The sequence below is a fragment of the Parus major genome, chromosome 20 (assembly GCF_001522545.3).
Source record: "Parus major isolate Abel chromosome 20, Parus_major1.1, whole genome shotgun sequence".
NCBI lineage: Eukaryota > Metazoa > Chordata > Aves > Passeriformes > Paridae > Parus > Parus major.
Genome location: NC_031788.1, coordinates 4408717 through 4416312, shown reverse-complemented (window position 1 = coordinate 4416312; position 7596 = coordinate 4408717). Strand labels below are relative to the sequence as shown.

The 7596-nt window shown below is 41.7% G+C and overlaps 1 long non-coding RNA gene across 1 annotated transcript in view; it reads right to left on the bottom strand.

Moving 5' to 3' along the window:
• The window catches only part of LOC117245370, a 25693-nt gene that overhangs the window by 13998 nt on the left and 4099 nt on the right, over positions 1–7596 (bottom strand). The window lies entirely within an intron of this gene.

Below are 7596 nucleotides of genomic sequence, written 5' to 3'. Positions count from 1 at the left end.
GATGCAGGGGAGGAAGATGCAGGGGAGGAGGATGCTGCTCGCTGAGGCCCATCAGGTAGCTGTAAATCTGCCCCGCCGGGCGCTCCCCGCCTTGCTGCTCACGCTACATTAGGCTCGCTGTACTCCCTCTGGTTTATGGAGGGCTGTGGTGCTAAATGAGCTAGAACACGAGCTGTGCTATCAGGGGATCTGGTGGCTGTCTCCACCAAGCAGCTCCACTAAGTGAGGCTTTCTCCATTTCTCCCTTTCTGTGCCAGGACAAAAGTCAAACACCCACCCCCAAACTGCTGTACAAGTGATTCGTGCACACCACAAGTTTCTGGGGCTGCATTCGGCATTCCAGGCTCCAGGAAAAATGTTATTTGTCTCAGCCGTCACTAAAATGCAGTTTTGTGACTTTCTCAATTTGTAGAGAAGCAAAGCATCATTTCCTACCAAATCCCTTGCACTTTTGGATGGACAGGTCACAAGGCAGCATTCTTTGGAAAAGAAGGAAGATGTGCAATCATACTTTAAACCCACGGCTGGAGCATAACCCTCAGCTGCTGCTTCCCTCTGGAATTCTCAGCTCCTCCTAGAACCAGTTTTCATCTTTTCCCTCAGTGTTGTTCAGTTGCTTCCTGACCTTTCAGTATTCCAAATTGATATTTTTTTTTAATTTTCTTTAACTAAAAGTCACAATTCAGCCATTGCTGTATTATTTTCATGCCTTAAAAGACCAAGTTTTGCACAAGTGCGTGGGCCATGAAGGAATATTGGTGGGCAAAAGTCCAAAACCAAATCATTTGCCAGACATTCATAACATTTCAAAACATGTTTTCATGTCACACGGGGGCAAAAATTCAAAATGTTTTAATGGAAATATAAGAAATGAGATGGGATGTTAGAGTAAACCAGCGCTCTGTACATTTTTGATGTACTGAATGTGGTTTCAAGTTCCTTTTGGAAACTAAAAATTCAGCTTCAACCTTTGATTTTCAGAGCACTCCACTGTGGGACTCTAATTTGTCTGATAGCTGCTCAATTCTAACCAGTATTATGAAAAGACCTCTTTAACAACCACACCACTGTCTGCATTAGGAACAGGTATCTGCACTGACAAAACCACACACCAAAAGAAAAACACAATCTGAACCCAAGTTACAGGATGATAAACGTAGAACTAACTACCACATCTCAGAGAATTCATTGTATCTTTGTCAAAATTTAACCAATGCTTAGCTGTAGACAAAAAGCAAAGGAAAGTTAGAAATTAAGAAAGAAAAACACTTCCTTTTATGACAATTGGCTCCAATATCTTGAATATCAGATGCAGTTCTAATTGGCTCAGCAGAATTGCAAAAGGTACATCAGACAAAGAAATAGGCACAGAGATATGCAGGAAGGACTGGACAGACTAAACAGACTCCTAGAAAAGAGGGATGACTCCTAGAAAGGAGGGATTACACCAGAGGTCAGCAAAAACAGAGATCAGTAATAACTGCAATCTCATCAATTGTATTGGACAGTTATTAGGAAACTCATTCAGTGGTTCTGATCCAGGAAGAATTTGATTATCCAATGGAACAGGAGGTTTTGAGCTGCAAAAGAAAGGATGTTTTCATCCTCTACATATTCAAACTGTCCCCAGTGGATGTTCTCAGTCCAAAAAATGTGAGCACGTAAAAAATATGAGGAACTGAGAGTTTCACAAGGGTAGGTGGGCCCACAAGAGTAACAGGTATTTTCTGGGAGTCTGGGGTACCCTGGAATGTGCAAACATGCCCTTGTTGCTGGAAAGGAAGCACCTGACTTGTTTGTCCCATGGTTTTGAGCAAAGCCTGGTGTAATTTCAGGACCAGGGTATCCAGGTACACCCCAAACTGCCTGTGCCCCCTCCCCAGCACAGCCCCTGGGGGAAGTCAGGAGATCGTGGGACACCTGAACTCCAGCTGAGAGCAGGTTTTAGCTTGTCACCTCCTGCTTTTCCCCCTTTATCTGAGAATGCCATGACCTTGCCTCGCTCAGCAGAACTTCTGGGGATGGACTTCAATGGACACATATGGCTTTGTATCCAGAAAAACAAATGGTTAACCAGCAACACCTCCAGAGCAGACTTTTAACACAAAAATGTGTGTCTGTATATATATATATGTATGTATCTGGATTCAAAATTTCAAGACTAAAAAAATAGTATAAATCTTTAATAAATCTACCGTGACTCTGAAATGAACCCAATTTTGTTGATTCTGGGAAAGAAAAAGGAAAATTATTTGACTGTTGTCCTAATACCCTGTAAAGTTTTTCAAAAAAACAGTAGTCCAGAGACCCAGGATGGAGAAAACCATTAAGGAGATTTAATTCTGATTTCTTCCCACTCTCATGGTGCCATTTGTTCACACAGAAGAAACATTCTCTACAAAAATCCGACTTACTGCATGTTCTGGTGGCTATAATCACACATATGGAGGGCATTATGATACCACCAGGACAAAAATACAGAAAATGATTTAGAGGCAACGCTTAGCAGAACATATAGTATCCCACCCTCCTGCTTCCTGACCATCTTGGTAAGAAAGTATTTGCTTGATTGCTTTAAGAAGTTCTTGGCCACACCTCATTTAACTTATTTTCCAGATCAATCAGGTCAAGCCCCTGAAAAATCCCCTCAGGTTGCCTTTTTAAACGTTGACTTGCTGCCTTTTAAGCAAACAAAATAGAAGTTTCCTTTTCAGCTGGCATGAGCTGGAGTCCAGATGCAGGGCTCCAACCCAAAAACAGCATTCAGCAAAGGACCCACATACCAAGCAGGATGACTGATTTTTGCCTTTGCTTCCCCTCCCCTTTTTTTTTTTTTTCCCCCTGCCTTGGGAAATATTTGGGATGCACAAGTAGACAGCCTTTTTTAGACATTGCCTGCTTCTAGGAAGAAAGGAGTGGGAGAATGGATACAATAGGCCCAGAAAGTAGAGCTGTTTAATCAAAAGCAGTCAGGAACAAAAGGAAGCCAAGGAGCCCAGGAGGATAATTATATTTCACACATCAATTAACATTCTTTTGCTGCCACTTAAGAAATCCCATTTAATTGCCCTGCCTCATTCCTGACTGTATAAGATGTTGTAGAGAAGGTGAATTGGCTGCAGTGGAGGGTGCCATGGTACAGAGAGCACACAAAGCTCTGTCAGAGCTGTTTTTAAGCCTTCCTGTTCTCTCCCATGGATGGAACAGGGCATCCTCAGCCTGCACAGGACCACAGGCAGCCTTCCCAAACTTTCCAAACCTCATCCCAGCCACCCCACAGCACTTAGAGTGTCAGCTCTTTATATTCATATCACAATAGCAGCTAAAGGCTCACAGAGCTCTCTGAACACGAGACACTCTCTCCCTGATAAAGTTAAGGGCAAAGAAAAAGCAGCATGCCTGTAGTTAAGGCAGGGAGCTCAGTGTTGGACAGATTGAGCAATTTAATTAAGCAAGATCGCAAGAGAAGAGCTGGAAAGTGGCCTCAGATCTTGGAGTCTCAGTATCTTAATAACAGGTATTTTTCTTTCGCTGGGATTTCTAAATACTACACACAAAAAAAAAAAAAAGAAAAAAGCATCATCAGCATCTTTCTTGAGTCCACTTTCCATGAAAGAAGAGGGCTTTGAGAAAAGGTTGATGTGCCCTGTGTTTGGCAAATTGAAAATACATTTTTCCGATGCACAGAAATATTTTTTTTAAAAGTTTGAAAGCTAACCAAACCATTTCTACTGGAAAACCCACAAAAAAAAAAAAAAAAAGCAAGCCAAAATATTTTTTTGATTATTTATTGGAACAGATTTGAGCATTGCACGGGTGGCAAGTCAAAAAGCATCCTCTGCTGGCCCTCTGGCTCCCACCACAGGCATCCTCAGCAGAAAATCTGCCCAAACCCTTCCTCCCACCACACACCAACCACCTCCTTCTGTGACAAGTTTTTGTAGCCCTTTTTGTTTTTGTGGCAAGTTTTTGTAGCCCTGATTACTAATTTTTAGCAATTAAATTTTAATAATTTAATAATTAGGGGACATTTTTCGGAGTCCATCCTGCAATCCCCTCTGGTTTCCCACAGGAGCAGAGACCTGAGTGACACCTCAGAGCTCAAAGAGCTAGGCCAGGAGGGCTCATATTTATCTTGTTTTTCCCTCCTTTCCCCAAAATTCTGCTGAAATGGACTTTTGACTTTACACTTTGATCTGCAGGAGCACTTCTGCTGCACAAGTGTTGATTTGACATGCAGCTCCTACTTCATCCATCTTCATAACCAACACTTCCCACAAAACTTCTACACTTAGAATGTCTCAAATATAGACTGGATAATACATAAAATCAATGGATTCAAAGCCCCCTGGCAGCAGGATATCTACAGAAATAGAGATTTTAATCCAGCCATACAGAATAATAATTTTTAAAAGTCTAACAAGAAGAAGAAATTAACTTTCCTTCACTTAGTGAGGATAATGAAAGCTGAATCGTTCCTTGTGTCTTTATGGGGTGCTGTATATCTGATAGAGGAAAACCATATTAAAGATACGGCATGTTGTTATTTTTAAATCATGCAATTTTCTCTGTCACTAAGAAGTAACAGATTTTATTCAATAAAATAGTTAAAAATATATGGATTGTGACAGCCACACACACAAAAAGAATAAACAGGAAAGCATGAAGATATTTTCCTGTTCTTTGAAGTGGAGACACTTTTTTCACCTAAAAAAATCCTACATTAATTTAGATTAACTGAAAACACTACTACTTTTTTTGATTAATTGCATGATCTTTCCACAAAGTATGTGACTCCTTAGGCAGTCCTGCCATATGGACTTAAAAGTCTCCATGGATGGACTGCAGCTCCACCATAGATCTGTTTCAAATCAGCTCCCCCTGCTCAGTGTCTACAGCAGGAGCTGTTTATGAAATGGGAGTTAGGAACTTCTGATTTGAACTGATTTATTTTAAAGTATTTAATTGTCACGAATTTTGACTTGTTATTATCAAGTAAGAGCTATTATTATTATAATTATTACCTTTTTATTAGCATAATCTGTGACATTTGTTTGTAACTAAAGAGTGTGCTTTTTAAACTATTTTTCTTTTTAAAAAAAGTAAATTTTTGAGTTGTAAGTCACATCTTTAGAGCACAGGACAAAGGTTATATAAAATTTAATTGAACTGACCAGGCCAGCTGGCTCCCCTGCCAACATTCAGCCGTGCCAGGCTCCCCCTGCCCCACAATGGGCTGGCACAGGGTGCCCAGAGCAGCTGGGTCTGCCCCTGGATCCCTGGAAGTGCCCAAGGCCAGGCTGGACAGGGCTTGGAGCACCCTGGGACAGTGGAAGGTGTCCCTGCCCATGGCAGGGAGTGACACTGGGTGAGCTTTAAGGTTCCTTCCCACCCAAAACATTCTGGGATTTTATGAAACTGAAAGGAACCCGTGGCATTGCTTGAGGAAATTAAAGCAAAAAATGAACTTTCAGAGAGGGTCACCAAAATGTTCCATTTTACTGGACAAACACACACAGTTTTAAGGTGACTAAACTAAACCCATTAAAACTTAATACCCACTAAACCATTAAAACTTATTTTCATATGTAGCCAACATTTTTGTGGATGCCATTTTACATCTGCAATTTCCTTACTGAGACATGCAACTCCTTGTCTTACCCTATGTATACGCCCAGCCCTTGGAGTCACACACCTTGTTCCTGTTATTTCTCAAAGCAGACTGGAGAGGCAAAAATGGAAGTACAATTTTTATGAGTGCAAAGCCATGCCATGCAAAGCTCAGGCAAGATTAATGCTGGCAAAGGGTGAAAAAAAGGAGAAAGAAAATAAGAAAAGAGGCAGAACATTTCTTTGAACCTCAAGTACCAGTGATTTGTTAAATCAGTGTTGTATAGATAAGAAAGAGAGAGTTTCTAAACCTGAGCTGTAGCACTGATACTGGCAGGAACTTCAGAGTAGTGAAGTCTCCTTCCTCAGGGCTGCAGCACAATTTTACAGCAATAACACAGACCACTGCCAGCATGTCAGGCATGTCCCCTCTATCTCCAGTGACTTCCAGTAGATCTAATCAATCTCTGCCTCTGTCCTCACCTCAAAGGTGCTCAACACCTTAAAAAAAAATCTAAATATTTGAAATGAAGGCTGCAATGCATAACAAATACCACCAAGAGCTGGGGACCACCACAGTCCTTACAGCCTTCAGTTCTACTTCAGCACCTTTCCAACCTCCCCTCTCAGGTATAAGCACAGAGTGACACAAATATTTAAAATCAAGAGAAGAAACAAAGAGCCTCCAAAAAGGCCTTCTGAACAGTAGGGAATTCAGCCAGACATGGAGCCTTTAAACTAAGGACAAAATTAATCAACCCATGACACATTAGTCATATTTCTCCAAGCATTGTACAAGACACTTGGAACTTCAGTAATGAGGGATAGAGAAGGAATGGGAGAGAAAAACAGGATGGTTTAATGGCTGAAGAACTTCACTGGGAATTGTAAATTTTGTTTTCTATTTTCAGTTTGCTACAGACCTCCTGGCTGATATCAGACCAGTTAATTATTTTGCCCACCTGTTTTTTAAGCAAGATAATGGCATTAGTTGTTCCTTTCCTGTCCAAAATCTCTTTTTTTTTTTTTTTTTCTTACAGATTGGACTGCATTCTCTCAGTCACACTGTACAGTTTAGACAGCACATCTTCAGTGAAAACACTGCTGAATGCAAAGGTTTTTGATTATGCTTTTTTAACAAAAATGCTTAGAAATCAGTCTTAAATCACAACTCAGTTTCTTAACGTATTACTTTTTATTAAAATCTGTTTTATTAATGTACTTATTCATACAGAATAAGTTTTCGGACTAAACCTTAATGAGAAAAAAACCAACTACCTCTGGTCTATTTGTTGTTATTTTTAAACCCAAACTGTTCTCCTATGTGCACAGCTCCTGTATCAGGGTATTTCACCCTCTGGTTTGGAAAAGCCTGGATTCTCCTCACTGTTGGCTGTCCAGAGGAACAGCCATGGGCTGCTGTAGTCAGCTCAACACCAGCAGAGGCTGGCATTGCATGCCAGGAGCCTGGACCAAAGCCCAGTCATGTTTGAGCTATTAGAGATCTAAGAATGTAAAAAGAGACAGAAGCAAATGAAAAGAAAAATAAATAAATAAAGGAAAGTGTTTAGAGGAGGGCTGGGAAAAGAAAAAATCCGGGCCCTACTGGAGATTAAAACTTTGTTCAGTGTCCAAAATTCAAAAGCGGCTCTTCTGCGGGTTGGCTCCCGGTTCTCTACAAACAAGCTGGCCCAGCTTATAACCTGTATTAATTTATACAGCCACCAGCAGAGCCGGAGCCCATCCAAATCCCTGCCCTGCCCGGTGTTTCAGAGGCAGAGTGTGCGGAGGTCACTGATCTCGTTCAGCTGCTCGGGACCCCTGTGTGCCTGCCCTGCTGCTGACAGCAGTGTCCTGCTGGGGACAGCCCTGCCTCCAGAGAGAGCCCACGGGACCAAGGGCTGGCCCGGTATGTCCCGGTACTTCCCTGGTACCCCAGTGTCACAGGAGCCCAGTGTCCCAGTACCCTGATGTCCCGGTACCCTG